The 19570-nt window shown below is 34.5% G+C and overlaps 1 protein-coding gene across 1 annotated transcript in view; it reads right to left on the minus strand.

The window, feature by feature from the left end:
* LOC123533112 (GAS2-like protein pickled eggs) overlaps positions 1 to 19570 on the minus strand; it is a 79511-nt gene that overhangs the window by 19745 nt on the left and 40196 nt on the right. The gene's annotated exons all lie outside the window — the stretch shown is intronic.

Consider the following 19570-nt stretch of genomic DNA (forward strand, 5'->3'; position numbering starts at 1 on the left):
CACAGTTTTATCCAAAAATTAGCTTCAATTCTACGTCAGTGTGTTTATCTCCCAACAGACTGGAAATTTGTTACTGGGTTTAAAAGGTATCATAAAATTCATATCTATTTTAAATAAAAGATCCTTTAATGAGACCGGTTTATTCAGTGGCATGTCTATTCTTTCAACAGTTGATTAGATCATTGAACTAAATTCGAACTGTGTATATGTAATCAATCTCTCTTGTTTAACTGAATCGACATGCAGGTCACTGAGGGGATTAAAAGATTATTTCAAGGAATGATAATCCGAGATTATCTGCTGTAGCATTTTACCACAAGGTCAGTTAATTCACATCATAAGTCTGTGGGCAGTATAATGATTAAAATATGTTTAACAGTTGACCTACTCTGGTATAGGGACTAAATCACACGCCTACAAACGCCTGATGACAGGAACAGAATAGCCACATAGCCACATACCACCAGCGTTTTCACTTTTTCTAACTACTATTGCAAGATTACACAACATAAAGATAATATAAAATAAAAAGATATGAAATTCTGATAAAAACATATTGTGAGATTTCCTTAAATATCGTGGCACCAAACGAGATTTCGTTTAACATTGAAAACGCTTTCTTTTGATTTCAGTTAATAAGCATCTGGGCGTTTGATGTACTGTTGAAAGGAAAAAGAAATGCATAAATTGCGGAACTAAATAAATTGATAAAAAAGCTTGAATTTATTCAAATAAGCCTGGACATACAAACTTTCACACACACAAAAATGGCACATTCCGATTCTCTGGTTTCTTATTTTTGTACAGGACAATGATATTGAAGGCTTCACCTGGCTAGCTATCTATTAGCTTCTAGGACATCCAACTTACATAAGCTGTGGCTAGTTACAGTAACTAGCAAATGTTTTAAATTCATATCTATCAGCGAGTATGCTTGTCTAAATCAAAATTTCCAGTGACAATCAACTGCACGAATACATTAAATATATTCTTAACATGAATATAGAAGTTACGCTCTTTCTTAAATTCTAATTTCTTGTTTCAAGCATCATTATTATTTATACGATGTTTTACTGATTATCAGAAGTTGTGCTTATCTTGAATTTTTGTAGATCAATCTTAAGCACATAAAACGTAAAGATAGCACTTTAGATAATGTTCGTGTAAATCTGCCAAAATATAACGAATAATGTTCATGAAATGTCTGTCTTATCTAAAACTCTGGGTGATATGTAGTTCCTTTACAAGAGAAAGAAATTAACAATTTAACATGATTCAATCAAGTTTTGACTTTGATGCAGATTGCTGAGCCTATCTGTTGGTACTAACCCTTATCCTGCTAAATTTCTATAATGAACTTGTCCATCTTTCAATTTGGACAGTACCATTAACTGTTAAAAGGGGAGAATACCAAAAAGATACTGACTGAATGGCGAACAGTGCAGATCATGATCAGACTGCACGGATGTGCAGGTTGATCAATATCTACACTGGTCGCAAAGGCAGAATCAACCGTGTCCAGCATGATAAGGGCTAACTTCCGGGGCGGAAATAAAGCCCGTTATGACGTCCTAAACTCGGGTCGCCTATTTGGATGTAGAACAAAACTAATCTCTTTTGCGAGGAACATAATTTCTGTCATACTTGACGGTCCACTGCGGTTGTAGTTCCGTGATATGGTACCATACAAGAAACGATCTACAGTAAATATACAAGAAAACTACACAGTCCTAATCAAACGTTCCGTCTAAAACCAGTTTTCTTTTTACCATTCTCTAGATTTCGCTTACTAAGTCTTCTAGTGATGCAAATACTTCGTATTCCAACACGCATAACGTTGGCTCTACATCATAAACGAAGTCTTTCAAATTTCTTCTCGTTGTCACACCAATATTAAGTTCTAGATAGTTATTATTCTTCAATAAGATCAATGTTTGTTCTATCTAATATTTCAGTGTAGCTAATAGTCTGGCAGGAATGCCTAAAGGTTAACAGTCAGTGAGTTATCACAGAAGATTACAGACGTAAAGTCAATAATCATACGACGCCTATCACGAGAAATTGTAATTTAAGAATGACCAGATCAGACTTTTGATGACCTTTGAAAGATACACAATTTGTCCGTAATGACATGGAGTCTTTTCATAAAATAATCAATCCCTAAAATAAGCGTTTTTGTTTTCATTTTTGATTGATATGAAAAGTAGATTTATAAAATGACAAACATTTAAAATTATAATTGGAACTTGAAAACTACTTAACATTTGTACTAACAAAACACTTCGAGATAAAAGTATTTGACTTGAACATACTTGAGCAGGAGCTACAAGGCCGGGCTTATAATGAACCAAAGTTCGCGAAAGACTCAGCTTAAAACAGTAAGTTGTAACAGACTGCCGGAGAAAGAATGAGTAAGTAAATATTTTATAATGACAAAATGTGATTAAAATACACATGTTGATATCTTATTATCTAGTTGTGTACTTTAAACTTAATCATCTAATTCAAAATCAATAATCAATAACTGATTGCGTATCACCGCAAAATAGTTCATGGTTTATAAAACCAGTCTTACTCAACATTTGAAAACAAATAGCCACAAATTGAGACATCCATGAATAATGCTTCCATAATCAATAGATACTTGAACAAATACCTGGAATATTAAGATAGTTTGATCTTTATCCACATGACTTGTCTTATAAAGAAAAACTATATTATAAAAAAAAAACTACAGCGTTTTTCCCAACAAAACAGAATCCCTCGTAAACTTTGTTTTAAAATTGTAAATATCTGTGTGATTACTAGAAATGAAATAAAATTGATGCGTAGTAACAGAAAACATGTAAAAATGCCAATACATATAAATTTCATTTCAGTTTTAAATTAACAGCCTGTGACTTTCCCGTCTTAATGTCGTGAAATAAAACATTGACCGTTAAACTACGGACTTTCCGATCCCTGACGTGGAAGAATTTGACTCTGGGCTGGTGTGGATTCAAACCATCAACTGTATATATTCACTGGCGGTATTTCTGCAAACGGCATAAAAACTCTCGACCAATGTCATACAGGAAAAAATCTCTTATGAAGCATTTTCTTTGGCATTGTTATATGTATTATCAAGGAATCGATCAACTAATTGATTTCTGCATTAAATTCATCACGTAATGACGTGGTTCCAGTTAATAAATTACGAAATAAAACATCAGGAATCTGTTCAGGGATTATTGAAACTTCATTAGAACGGGATGGAAATCAATATGCTGGTCTGTCGCATAAAACGGGCTATAAACTGAAGCCATTTAAATAATTATCATTTCTGGAAAACAACATGTTGCGTTTGTGTAGGCTATCAACATTAGTGAAGCCAACCGTTGTGATAATGATGCTAGTAAAACAAAATGTTGAGGTAGAGGAGAAAATATTCGTAAATACTGACCTCTTGTCAAGCTGACTAAAAACAATACAAACTCCATTGTTACCATTAACCCAACTTTATCCCGTTTTGTATGACAATACTGATCAATTTCTTTTTACTTCAAGATTTGTATGGAATTGTAAAAGACGGCAATCAGCTCAGGCCAATAACTTCACGACACATTCAAACTAGTTTTTGCGATTGATATGAACTTTGAACTTTAAGGGAAAATCATGATTTTTACAAAGTCAATCACCACATAATGCAAATTAATGTTTAACTGTTTGTAGAAGGAAGTCCTAACTAATTAACTATTTTTTGTATTTTCTTTCATTTTATTTAACATTAAGAGGCAAACAAAGTTGACTGAGATATAGCATGTCCTGTGAATGAAAACAAAATTTAGTTGAAGATCAAGTCAATAATTAAAAATTCAAAAATTATAATTTCCTTTGATTAACATTTTATTTAGTTTGACAGCCGACATTTACAGTATCAAAATGCAGAAACAATAAGGAGAAGCCATTTTACATTTCAGCCTACCAATTGCATGGCTTTTCTACATGTGCTCTGTGCTGTTGCATATGACCATATTAGTGCCTATTATTCCAAAAACCATATCAGCGTTTTCAATGACGTAAGACCGTTGGTTTAGCAAATTGTACGTCATGTTGAAACAAGATTCAAAAAGGTCGGCAGCATACCTTTCTTCGCAGTACGTCGCAATGACATTCCGTGTTGATTGTTTTTGATTACAGGTATACACCCGAATCAATCACTTATTGAAGTCAAATGGATCTTGCTAGGATACGCCGCTGTTCGAACAGATCTTCAGTTGTAGGTAATCGGACGGAATCAAATATTAGATTTGAAGTGTGACTACTTCAGAAATAGTTGAATAATTATATGTCCTAAGTCACAGAAACTCGTTATTCGCCAGTTGATGATTGATTATATTGAAAATTGATTTGAACTTCGTGACCGATAACACTGTGTTCATTTCAACTTTGGGGCTCAGAAATATTACTAAATTACGTCTTTACAGTTCTTTATTCCTATGAATAGTGGAGACGCAGAAGTGACAAATAAGAGTTATAAGCATTCTACATTTATTGTAAATTTTACTTCGAATAACGTATTATTAATCAGATGATTTCTAAAACATGTTACTCGTGTGACATTTACCCGTCCCTCAATCATGCAGCCGCGCCCTGAGCACGCAGAGATAAAATTGTTTCATGTAAGATTACCATTTAGCAAAACATTATTTGCTATACCCAAGTTTCGTCAATGTCTTAAACGAATCTTGGGAATTCATTAGCTGCCTCCTCCATTTTAAAGATCTTTTTGGAAGTCGCCCCTCGAGTAACTGACAATATGTGGTGTTATCACAGAATATTTCATCAAAGTAGTCGCCACCTCTATATCAGAGGTGATAACCCTTATGAAACAAAATATCAACATGAGTCTTATGGGATCACACAGAAATGCAATTAATCCCGACAATTAGAAATATGATATTTAAAAACAACAAGATTTATTCAGGTACCTAATATAAAGCGTCTTTAGGTTTCATTTTTTGATGATTCCTTGTAAAAAGACGTTCCCAAGATTCAATTTTCTAAAAGTCTTTAGCGAATTTCTAGCGAACCACAAGACGATTTCATATCAATTTGTTTTTTCGTTTTGTGTGCATAACTGCTAGAAATAAAACAGCATGTTACGCCATAAATCCTTAACATAACAAGATATATGTAAGGAAAATGTCAATATCTATATGCATATACTAGCCGTGACTTTCCAGCTTTAGCGATGGACCATATGACAACATGAAAAAAATCTACAATTTTAAAATGTCAGCTCGTGGAACCAATGCATCGAAGAATTCGGCATACCATTAACAGTTAATGGCTACTTTTTCTATACAGGAATCAACTGCTCGCCGTGTACAACCTGTCTTATGAAATGTTTACCTTGACTTTTGTATATGTATTATCAAGGAATCAATCAACTAATTGATTTCACATATAATTAATCACGTAATAACGAGACTGCTGATTATAAATTACGAGATAAAACATCATTAATCTGTTCAAGCATAAATAGAAAATTATCAAAACAGGCAGCAAAATCAATATGCTAGTCTGTCGTGGAAAAACGAGCTATAAACTGGAGTTATTTACATAATTCACATTTCTGGGAAACATCATAATGTTGCATGAATACAGACCTTCAATATTAATGACGATGTCCATAATGGCTGTGACGGTGACGGTTATAATAATGCATGAGGAGAAACAAATTCACATATTTCTTTTTTCAACTGGTATCAACTGATAAACACACTCGAACCGAGGGTACGAGAGAACGAGGCTTTTTCCTGAAGTACCATAAATATTAATTTAATAAAAACAGCCCAGCTTTAAAGCTCACTGTTTTCCCCAGGTATGATCTTAATCTAACATTGAATTTATCTTACACAATCAATTAATGTCTCCAAAATAGGGAAGTTCTGACTAGTAAACTATTTTATCGTCTACATACAGCTGAAATCTTCCATATGTTCTGTTTTATCTTTTATATTGTTAAATTCAAAGATTACAACACAATTTTAAAATATCTAATAATATTCTTCATATCAATGTTACAGGAAAGATATAATGATAAAACACGTTTCTGTCAGATAAAGTTTGTGATTGATTGTATAGGAAAGTCTTGCTGTTGAATTGATACAGTTCTTTTGACTGGCACCAACGTTAGTAATATAGAAAAAGAATAGCGTAAATAACTAAAACAGAGCGTTGATTACCGTATGAACAACTTACGCAGTAGTTACAATGAATTCTGGACATTTAACACTGTACACTTGATTTGTTTTTGTTTATCAGCTTGAAGCTATAGTGACGAAACTTTCGTCTGTGAGCCCTGCGCTAATTTTAAACACAGAAACTTATACGATCATATTCAAGGGTATTATCTCAAACTATGTTATTTTTTTCAAAGGTGTTAGGGCGGCGGTTTACTAGTATGTACATATTGTTGAAAATGCCAGCAGCATACCTTGCTTCGCAGGACGCCATATTTGCTTTACTTGCTGAGTTTCGATGGTTTGATTACAGGTATACACATAAATTAATCCCCTATTGCAGACAAATAGATGTCGAAAGCATACGCCGGTGTTAGAACTTGACTACTGGCATGGATTACTTTTATTTACACTTTCTGTAACTTTGGATGGGGACAAAATAGTTGAGGTTTGCTAGCAGTTTACCCTCATTTGTAAAAATAATTGAGCCGTGCCATGAGAAAACCAACATAGTGGGTTTGCGACCAGCATGGATCCAGACCAGCCTGCGCATCCGCGCAGTCTGGTCAGGATCCATGCTGTTCGCTAACAGTTTTTCCAATTCAAATAGGCTTTAAAAGCGAACAGCATGGAGCCTGACCAGACTGCGCGGATGCGCAGGCTGGTCTGGATCCATGCTGGTCGCAAACCCACTATGTTGGTTTTCTCATGGCACGGCTCATATGAATGTAAAACATTTCCTAAGCGTGTTATATACAGCAGCTGATATTCCAGTGTTGCGGTATCAACACCACATATCTGCTTCAATAAATGTCTGTAATTCTAAACTGCATACATTCTACATTGCATGCTTCAATTAGTTTTCAGAAAAAAATCGTAACAACAGCTGTTCATATACTTCTATGAAATACTTCAAGATGTTGTTCTAAAACTGTATGTAACATCAGCAACAAAAGGTGCAGCCTCCAGCAAAAAATACATACAGTTTGTGCAGTGAACTGTTTTCCGTACCAATTCTTAAATCAGTGGCATCGGATGTTGCTTTCTGCTTTTCAAATCGGCAAAACAGAAATTGCCTAAACATAAAGATTCGAATTAATAACATTTGGATAAGACTTCACCCTACCTAGCATTTATTGACAAGTAGTGAACAAGATATCATTAATGAGTAAAAGTTAAGACGGCTATATAAACCATCGCTCTAGCTTTTTATTTTTCAAAATGTATTTCCTTGCTTTATTATATAGTAGCCGCTGCATTTAGCAAAACTCAAACTGTTCAGTTTCAAAAAAGAATCGAGGTGGTTCTTTGAGCTTTGGCAAGTTCATCTGTTAGATTTAAGTATAGACACAAGACGGCCATATTGACCCTACCGGCGTTCAACTGAATTAACATGAAATATGTGTCATAACTAACTGTACGTTAAATGCAAAAAAAAAATGGTTGTTTAATGAGGATCAATTAACTGCTTCATCAGAAGAAACCCTGGTAGCTTATAAAAGGGAACCAGTGCAACCATTTGAACAAAATTAAGATCCGCAAAATGATGCTTCAGGCCAAGTTCAAATCCATTATTTGCACTAGTTCCCTTAAAAATAGCCAACAGGAACTAGTTTAATAACTTTTAGCTCGGGCTATCCTAGGATGTTACAGACCAGGTGTGGTGAAAATTCATCAATTGAGACAAGAGAAGAAGTCGCTTAAAGATTCTTCTATTACGTCAACAGGGATATTTGAACATAAAACAAGAAGTTACCTATTAAGTTTAAAGAAAAATGATTGACGTGGTCATGAGGAGAAGGTTATTTTCTATATTTAGCTCTTGCAATCCTAGCGCAACCATCTGAAAAAACGAAGCTTGAGATAGATCTATCAAACGATGCTAAATACTTAGTTTGGGAAAGATCCATCAAGTGGTTCGTGAGAAGACGTCGTCTAAAGGTTCTCCTTTCTATGTTAAGCTCCCTGACCTCCAGAGCTAAAAAAAGGCAGGCAATTGAAAAAGTTTCAATGTATTAGTGCGCGAAACTAAAGTCTATACTACGGCGCATGACCTAAGAAAATATATCCATCTTTAAGTAGTGAGAGTATATTTACTCAAAAGCTGGTATTAAAATAGACTTAAGAGCTGAAGCGAGTCTTAAGGTAGATTTATACAACAACCTTGATCGCTGTATGTGTTTGTTACGACGCAATAAGTAAGTATCTTAAAAATCTACGTAAGATTCAAGTACGACACAGAAAGGTGACAAAACGATAAACTTTATCTTAGATGAAATCGTTTGATAGTGAAAATTATATGTGTCAAATTTCCACTTCCGCGGGTTAATGGGTGATGGGTCAGAACCGAACATATAATTATCCTGGTACGTACTATTTAATCTAGGCAATAAAGGGAGATGGTTTAATCCTGGCAGCAGAAACAGCTATATCAATTATGTAGTTTTTCAACAAACGGATACACATTAGCAGACATTACCACAACAATAGCAACCATCGGCTAGTTAATAGACATTCTTAAACACGTTGGTACCAAATAAGTCATTGGCTTAAACCTGTGTTAACGGAAATATAAATATTTCCTATTTAATTAGGTCTAATACCCTGCCCCTGTCCCAAATGCTTATTGAACGATACTCCAAGATAATCTGCTGTTGCATTTACATGAAGATCAGCAAATTCACATAATATTTCTGCTAGCAAACATGGATTGTAATTGTCATACCAATAACGATGACGTAAATGGTCCTATGCCTTTGACATTTTTGACATGTAATATACATTTAGTTTAAAGATTTTCAAAGTTCAAAGTCCTCGGCACCTAAAACGGAAATACAGCAATTAATATAAATTTCGTCTAAAATCTACCAAAATATCATGATTCTTATTCGTAAACGATTATTCTATCCTTCCTTATAGAAGATGAATCGTTCCTTAACTGTTACAAATAAAGAAATTAACACCTGTCAGAAACAGTCCTCGGAAACGAAAGGACTGTCAATGGCCCCTGATTTACCCTCCTTTGAGGAAGAAAATAGGCAAAAACAAAATAAAAAAAAAAACAATTTCTTTCCTTGGTAAAACTTGGGTCGTTACCAAACACAGTTATTTTCCATGGTCCTCTTTAATTGATTTTAACTGAATACGAAAGCAAATAATAACCAGAAAATATTTTCAGTTGTCACTTCTTACTAAAGTGTATCCTATACAGAAAGATGTGACCCTGTTTTCTGTCGTAGAGTTTGTTTCATGTACTGCCTTATCGAAGGTAGGGTTAAGATATTATATCCAGGTTCCGACCGAGCCAGAACTTTTGTCCTTTGGAAACTTAAAGTCTGCAACTTTTAACCGACCAGCAACAACAAAAATAAATGTCAAAGATACCATTCCAAATCAGGTGATACCAAGAGCATGTCAGTATACCAAGAAGATATAAAATTGTGGATACTTTTCTGGCCATGCTATATGGAAAGTTGTACTTATTCACCTTCACCGGTGTTGTCACACCAGTAATAAGTTCTGGATAGTCATTTTTCTTTATAAAGATCATAATATTTGAGCCGTGCCATGGGAAAACCAACATAGTGGGTTTGCGACCAGCATGGATCCAGACCAGCCTGCGCATCCGCGCAGTCTGGTCAGGATCCATGCTGTTCGCTAACGGTTTTTCTAATTGCAGTAGACTTTAAAAGCGAACAGCATGGATCGTGACCAGACTGCGCGGATGCGCAGGCTGGTCTGGATCCTTGCTGGTCGCAAACCCACTATGCTGGTTTTCTCATGGCATGGCTCATTTCAATGTAGCTAATGCCTTAAGGTTACAAAATACAGGAGATTTATTTATAAAAACATAGGCTCAATAATCGCAAATCGCCTGTCAAAACGAAATCCTGACTAAAACTGCTTGATGCAAGAGGTTGGTTCTGAACGGCGTCCGCTCCAGCAGTCGAGACGCAAACTTAAATACATATGTACAACTAGAGAGTTTCTTAACATTTTAATGCAAATTAATGAAATAAATTTTGGGATATTGTTGAAACTCAAAAACTAATATTCATTTGTACCAAGAGAACATTTTCAATCGATTTGAACAAATTAAATCATTATTATCTAAATCAAACTTTATAATCTAAATCATGTGAGAACCATAATACCGTTAGGGAAAGAAACAGTAATTCTAATGAATGAGTATAAATTGTTTACGTTATTTAACTAATTGCCGGGTTATGAATGCAAAATCATTTTTAAATGGCATACCCCTATTTGATATCTTATTATCTGTTTCTGTACTCTGGCTTACTTATCGACTTCAAAATCAATAACAGATAATGTATCGATTGGAAAATAATTCATGGTTTATAAAACTAATATTTTCAAACCGCTATGACTCAACATCTAAACATATGCCGAAAGACGTCAGAATTTGAGCCAGACATGAAGAATTCTTCCTCAATCAATGGACACCAACGAATATCCGGTATATCAAGACATTTAGATTCTTATGGAATTATTAGTCTTTTAAAAGAAAACCGTATCACTATATAATTCCAGCGGACAAGAAGCTCTAGTTTCAATTTGTTTCCATTTGCATAATTACTAGAAATGAAATTAAAACGTTACATTAAAAATCCTTATTATCTCAACAAGATAATTGTAAGAGTACAATATGTTTTAACGTTGGAGAATTGGACGTCATGTTAAAAACTGATCTTAAAATACGAGCTGAAAGCGCCCTTGGACTCTGGACTGGCCCGATATTGCTGTTTCTATATTCTTTCACTTTGTCTTGTAAATGATAACTGATATATTACAAATACCATCAAGGACTCAATCAACAAATTAATTTCTAGACCTAATTTATCACGTATCGACGTGATTCTAGTTAATAAATTATAAGGTAAAACATTATTAATCTGGAACATAATTATAATTAGAACAAGCAACAAAATCAATATGATAGTCCGTCGTGCAAAATGAACTATATAAGTATTAATCGTTTCAATAATTTCTACAGGTTTTAAGTCCGTCTGATTACCATGGTAGTGACGACAATGATGATGGTTGTGGTAACAATGTTGATAATCATGCTGATAGTGGTGATGATAGTAATAATGAAGAGGGGGAGCAGAAAAATGTGCCTAATAACAGATTTTGCTAACAGTCCATTCCAACCAAGTGTAAAGGAGAGAGATATGCAAGACTTTATAGCTTTATACTAAAGTGTGATACAGTGTGAGAAAAAGAGCATTGCAAGCATGAAGTCAATAACGTACATGCATTAAATATTTTTCCCTATAGAATGTTTATTTGATTTAAGCACAACGAAGTATAATATTTCTCAGGTATTATCTTGTCTTACATCTTATCTATCTTATATAATCAGTTAATGTCTCTTGTAGTAGGAAGATCTGACTCATACGCTACTTTATAATCTACATACTGCCGATATCTTCCATCTGTTCTTATACATCTCTTCAAAGATTTCGATATTTTGTTCAATGATTTGTTTCATGTCCATTTAAAGACAAAATGTTATACAATGACAGCACATCTGATTTAATATAGTATGTAATTCGTTTTGTCTTCCATGTATGATATCTTTGGATTAAAATATTGAAAAATTAATAATTTACCAGACAGTTTCCTTTGACTAGGACAAACATAGCACAATAACAGCAGTTAATAGTACGATTTTAAATAACTCAGTGCAATATTTATGCAAATCTTACAATAAATAGACATTTGAGCCATGCCATGGGAAAACCAACATAATGGGTATGCGACCAGCATGGATCCAGACCAGCCTGCGCATCCGCGCAGTCTGGTCAGGCTCCATGCTGTTCGCTAACAGTTTCTCTAATTCCAATAGGCTTTAAAAGCGAACAGCATGGAGCCTGACCAGACTGCGCGGATGCGCAGGCTGGTCTGGATCCATGCTGGCCGCAAACCCACTATGTTAGTTTTCTCATGGCACGGCTCATTTTAAAACATATTTTGGCAGCTAACTTTTAAAATGTTACTTTGCAGCCATTATCATGTAGTAACAGAAAACAAAAGCGCATTTTACGTATCACTGTATTAACTGGATAACTTTCTTATGTGTGCTCTATGGTGTTTTATTACACACATTAATTATATATCCATATTTAAGGATTTGAGGTTATTATTATATACAATATAGGCTTTTTCAATGATGATGAGACGTCGATTTGGTAGAATGTTCGTTTGTTAAGGCAGGTCAGCAGCATACTTTACTTCACATGACGCCATATTTGCATGATGTTTTTGGATATTTTTATTACACTTATAACCCTAAGGTTCTTTGACAAATTAACCACTTATTCGCAGTCAAATAGATATTGCTAGGACGAGCTGCTGTTCGAACATATCTTTAAATGAAAATGACAGTAAGGTCCCAACAGAAATAAAACTGAATATAAAAGTGTCCTTACTTCATAAATTGATGAAAACATTCGAGTCGAGTCTAAAGTCTCAGGACCTTGCTGGTTGATGATTGACAATATTGAAAATATTTTCTTGCCCGTGAATGCTAACATCTTTTAACATAGAAGTTTTCAGTGTTTGATAAATGTTTAAAGAAACATAACACAAGAAAGCAAAATTGTGTGTGCGTGTCGTGCAATCATTTAACGAATAAAGTATACGAAATATATGTTACGATATGTCATGAAAAGGCACATTAAAACGTAAACATGAGATTGATAAATTCTTATGTATTCAAAACGACAAGTCGTCAACGATTTTACTTCCTTGAATTTAGTGTGCATGAAGATACATTTCTCTAGGTTGTCGTTGAATTTAGATAAATTTAGAAAAGCTCAAGTTTGCCAGATTTTAACAAGGTAGTTTCTTAACTGCTTCATAGCTATCTCAAAATAAACAAACCCATGCATCCAGTGTATAGATCTGCAGAAATTCCATATGAGTTAATAATTTAAAATTGGTAGTGTCCAAGTTCATTTCTGTGTTTCTTGGGAAACATTTACAAAACTGGGCCCTGGAAAATTCTGCTTTCAAGTGACCAAAGGAGGGCAAGGACCCTGGAAATGTTTTCTCTTTTGTAGTGACCAAGAATGATGTTAAAAGTTAGACAAGAGACCCTTCAAAACAGTACCATCTATTAATAGTCAAAAGATTTTGAGTCAATCCTTTGAGCCCGAAAAATATCATGTATCACCGGTACGTAGGTTTAATATTTAAACAAGATATATAAAGTTGACAAAACGATAAACTTTAGCTTAGATAAGTCTTCTGATAGTAAAAATTATATGTTTCAAATTTCTACTTTCGCAGTTTAATGGGAGATTGGCCATAACCAAACATAACTTATACCGCGTTCAACTTGAAACATGCAATAATATCAATTTCTAGAGGGTAATGAGTAGAAAGGTTAATTGTGGTTTTGCAGAAAACCAGAAGTGCCGTAGAAATTGTCCTGTAGTCTATTGATTACGTAATGCCCCTATGTGACACTGGTTCAGGTTTAACCGCAGAAAAATTATAACTAAAGTTGTTAAGGAACTAAATATAGCACCAGTTTCCTCTGACAATTTATCACGAAAGTCGAAGGACGGGTACACGAAGTTTGTACCACTTTTTCTCCAAAGAAATGCAATATATTTTACATTTTCACTTAACATATATAAACGAATTACCAGATCATTCAACGACATAAGAAAAGCAAGCTGAGCATCTTTGTTATTTCAGCAGCATATTCAAAGACAATGGAGACAGGGAACTACATTATAGTTCATTTACACCCCTACTTGATGTATGATACTAGAATGTATATCGGTGTGAACTTAGAGGCCAAAATGTGAAACAGCACACACTTAGACATATATATCCTGGAATCCACTGGCAGCTAATTTTGAGGTATGTTGCAAATATGCTTATTGGCCGCGATAATGATGATATACATTTCAAAATACACCATAAATATAAGGGGCTGGGGCACACTGCGAGTACTGAATGTGATATAAGACACCGTAACTGACCAGTCAATATCTACTGGGAATATCTCGCTGCCAATTACTCCAGGTCCAGCAGTGAAAACCAGTCTATACAAACATGAATATGAAAATGAAACAAACTCAATGATCTTAATGAGAAAGAGAGAAAAATGCAGTAAAACTTAATTGGTTCATAAGTTGATTCATATTTCCATGTGCCTACTGATATCTACAGAAAACTGAACTTGTGTCTTATTTTTATATAATACATTTTTTTTTTGTATAGGACTGGAAACATAGAAACAATGATATGAAAATGATGTGCTTCAATACATATATACCAGCCAGTCTGGCGTAATAAATATTTACTGCATATATCTAGCACGAGATATCATTATGATGCATGAGGTCTATCTTGTCTTAGATCTGAGAATGCTTTGACATATATTTCATCCCGAGTCAGCTCTCGAATGAGTATAACAGATAAAATCTAGCATCATCTCGTCAGTAATAAATGACATCCAACAAATGGAATGTAGACTCCAGCTGCTTCTCCGAAGAAGAGCAGATACTGAAGGTAGAGTACGATTGATTCATGTCTGATGGAGAACTTAAAATTCAAGATATTTCAAAGGAAAACAATTTCATTTATGGTTCGAATACGTTATCGAATAGATTATATTTGGTTTAAACATATTTTATTAGCGAGATAGTTTACAAAAAAAAAAAAAAAAAAAAATTCACAAAAACGCTTAGGATAGGATCGAAAGCCTAAGGCTTATATAGATCTTACAGACTATATTTAAGATGGTCAACTCAGGGAAAGGGGTGTAGTTAGTTGAAATTAAAAGGTCATTGAAAGCAAAAACAGCCAGAGCTACACATTGCCAACTAGGTCAAACACAAATAGAAACTGTAGAGCAAAGGTATAGCAGACAAGCTCATTTGGCAATCCATCAACATGTACATTTTAATCACATGAAATGTATTACAAATGGGGAACTTGTTAATAATTCTATTCTGTCTTCGGCTGTGCACAACTAGGACGAACTGGCATTTATATACATTCACACATACATATATTACCCTGTTAGTACACAATCCATCCTTGTTCAAAACCTTGCTCATAGATAATAATCCTATTTCTATTTATTCTACCATGATGATAACAAAAATTAAATGAAACGAAGCAGTGTGAGAAGAAGAACATATGAGCCGTGCCATGAGAAAAACAACATAGTGGGTTTGCGACCAGCATGGATCCAGACCAGCCTGCGCATCCGCGCAGTCTGGTCAGGCTCCATGCTGTTCGCTTTTAAAGCCTATTGGAATTAGAGAAACTGTTAGCGAACAGCATGGATCCTAACCAGACTGCGCGGATGCGCAGGCTGGTCTAGATCCATGCTGGTCGCAAAGCCACTATGTTGGTTTTCTCATGGCGCGGCTCATATGTTTCATCCTGAATTTATTTCTAATAAAGAATATTGATAATGATCTCATGAAGTCTTGCCTGCAGCAAACAGCACAAGTGATTGAAATCTGCATTTGAAAGCCAGTTGTGCATGTGCTTTGCGAGATGAACCCCTAAATATATTCAGTAAAATAGTTATGAATTAAAATACTAAAAAGTCACCGACAAACTACATGTATTAATGCTTTTACCCTGCAAATGCCAATACTGCCAAGACTGTTGATTGCAATATCGTTATTCGTGGAATGATTTGTAAACATTTACTAGTACATTTAACAAATGCATATAGACTCCATCAAACACCTACTTGTCAAGTAAATGCTTGGCAAGTTAAATGTTATATTATATGCATTCTTCTGGCATGTCACAAGGAATGCCACACAAGGCATGTCAAGAGTTCCCTTAGGCAATATATACTAGGTAATATTAATTTGAAATATCAACGTAGAATATAATGTCTTCATGTCATTTATAGTTTCGGCTTCCACGTGAAAAAGATTAGAGGATTAGTAAGTTGTTAAAACATTTTAAGGTACAACGTAACTATGACTTTGAATAAAGTTGTTACGAGTCACCCGATATCCTGGAATAATTTTGCTGAATGAACATATGGTTAACGTATGTTTTGGCAACACTGCGAGAAATAGATAAATCAAGGAAACAGCACTTACTGAATTGCTCCAGTTTTTCATAAATAAATGGGACAAATTGTTGATTAAATGAGTGTGGTCACGTAACACGTACTTCGGTTCTCACAAACAATGATATGCAGATACTTCTTCTCAAGCAATACAGTTAAGTGTGTTCGTTACATGAGCGTTCACGAGAAATTGTACCACCGTTTGTAACAAGTTACGCTTTTTGTCGTTCCCGTCTCAGTGAACGGTCAATGTATACTGCAGGTTTACCGTAAATGTGATCTAGTTCTATTATTTGTGTTAAAGTACATTAAAAAAGGTAAAGTAGGCTTCTGCGCAGTTCTGCCACATTAGCTTATTAAATATTTTAGACATAATGCGATTTGCATAACATCTGCATTGAAATTTCACGGCAATTTTTCCCAACATGACAGCATTTGCACAGTTAACTTTGTACTGCAAATTTAATTGCAATGGTGTTATGTATTTAGAATTGTATGATAGAACGACTGTAATGAATAATATTAGTATAAAATATGTTATGATAATTTGATGTTTTATGATAGCCTTAAAACTTAACCAGGTGTGCAGATTTATATCCTTTCTGTTATTATAATGTAACATTTAAGTTTCATATTTCTAATGTAAATCTATTATGAGATAAAATTTCATTAAATGACTGGCATAATTTAATTGTTTGATACGAGATCGTCCAAAATGCACTGAATAAGACAAAGAAAACCAACCCAGAATGGTTATTAAATATGAACTTGAAGTTGTTATGTCGGTGTAACATTCAGTAATTGCCCAATTTAAGAGACGGGAACAAATCAGTTTGATTATTTATTCCCAAATGCCTTTTGAATTCTCACAGGGATATTATGTAACATCATTCATTTGCAGTCCTAGTTGCTAGTATTTTACTGTTGGCTCATACACGGTTAACAGTGCCTTTAATACAGAATGTCCCTGAACAGTATAGATAATGAAATAAGAGTCTTTACTTAAATCGACGGTCCATAGATTGCTTAATGGTTCAAACGAAATTTTCAGGGGTATATTACTCAAAACTTTTTGAGAAAAAATCCTGAAGTTATGTAATACAGACTTTTAGCGCTCGGTTTTCGGACCTGGGGCAATTAGTTATTTTCATACTGACCGCCAAGCCATTCAATAAGTGAATAATGACGTCAGTACTGTTGACATGCAAAAATAATGCACCTACGTCAGTAGCAAGGTCTTGCTACACACAGCTTTACTGTGTGAGAGTTAATAGCTTAATGGTTGTATTTATAACTTGTTATTCCAGGAAATGTGAAGGAAATGTGAAGTAATTATTAGCAACACTGTCATATTTTGTTCGTTCCAGTCTTTACTGCTCTGTTCAACAAATAAAACTTTTTTGTTTTACATTACTTGTTCAAAAAGGGTTACTGCTTTCATATACAAGACAACTGCAACTGATACATATTTAGTTAGAGATTAAATAATTTAAGGAGAGAGAGAGAGAGAGAGAGAGAGAGAGCGGGTTTTCTGATAGCTCAAACTTTATTTTGGAATTTGTTTACCATGTAATTCTTTCACTAAGACCGAGCTGATGTTCTAAGAACTTAAAAGATAAGATTCGAAGACTTTGGACAGTTTTTCTTGAGTTGAGTGTAACTAGTCACTTCTTTGTCCCATTTGCTGTTTTCACTTTCATATCCAGCTATTTTACATACTATTCTCTCTGGACATGATATATGGTAACTGTGTTGGACAGTCAGCGAAATGCTTGAATAATAGGAATATTTTTCTAATCAAATATTTATTACTCTCTATTTCAAGCAGATTTCACAACTGGTACCAAATATCAACGCGACAGGCCTAGGATGCTGGCAGTCTTTGTGAATCGATTTTACACAGCTTAAATCTATATCTGGAAACTAATCATCTAAATCTAGAATCGGCTATATTTTATTTGTCATTACTAACAGAGGGTATACAGTATTTTTAGCACTGGACGGACGCTTCAGCTGATTTCTGAGACTATTTTTGTCTTTTACAGTGTGTTCTGTGAGTATATCTGCGATAAATATTGTTTTCGGTTATTTTCAAGGCTAGGTGAATCTTCACTAAATACAACTTTATCTTACTTCAAAAATACTATATATGAGCCGCGCCATGAGAAAACTAATATAGTGGGTATGCGACCAGCAAGGATCCAGACCAGCCTGCGCATCCGCGCAGTCTGGTCAGGATCCATGCTGTTCGCTAACGGTTTCTCTAATTGTAATAGGCTTTGAAAGCGAACAGCATGGATCCTGACCAGACTGCGCGGATGCGCAGGCTGGTCTGGATCCTTGCTGGTCGCATACCCACTATGTTGGTTTTCTCATGGCACGGCTCATATATATATAGTAACATGATCAGTACGAAGCTGCGAATGCTGCAAGCCGACGCATAATAATAATTCACCGTCTTCAAAACTGAAATCAAAGTAAGATAAATTAATTTTGTGTGCCAAAATCCGAAGTAAAGGATTACTTAAAAAAAGTTCTGGATTATAAATTCTTGCAACAACGCCAAAGCAAACAATTCTGTTTGGAGACTTATTCTTTCATATCTACAAAAGATACGTATTTATAATTGACTTATCAAATATCAATAGTTGTTGAATTTGGATGCAACGGACGTGCTGTTGCACTTGGTTATGTCATGCATGTTGTTGACAATAACAACAGTATAGGGTTTAAATTCAAACTCTAAAATGTTAAAGCTTAAAATACCGAACAAGTATTGACATTTAGCCAAATGGCAGTAGCCGAGTATTCAAAACATTCTGAATTTTCGTAAAGACAATGGACACAATTGGCTAAACGCATTACTGAATTTGCATAGTCCAATCTTTTGTTAATATGGCATTTGACCAAACCCAACCGCCAAAAAATGTACTTAAATTCCAGAGTACTTTTATTTTTCAAAAGCGTTAGTTTGATACATTGTAGGCCGTTCCTATCGGGAAAATTGTACTTTCTGTAAATTACGCTAGACTTCTGAGAAATATTCGAGATACTAAAAATATGATCATTCAATGGTAAAAAAATAGTGATGAATGAATCAATGATAATCGATACATCTTTTAAGTTCAACATATGTCCAGCTGAAATAGTCCAGTTATGCTTATACATTTGTTTTTCACAAACTCGCGATAAGTATGGTAAGCAAATAAATGTTTAAAACATAAATTATTGGTGTTAAAATTAAATTGGTATTAATGTA

This window comes from Mercenaria mercenaria, chromosome 12 (assembly GCF_021730395.1).
Source record: "Mercenaria mercenaria strain notata chromosome 12, MADL_Memer_1, whole genome shotgun sequence".
Lineage (NCBI taxonomy): Eukaryota > Metazoa > Mollusca > Bivalvia > Venerida > Veneridae > Mercenaria > Mercenaria mercenaria.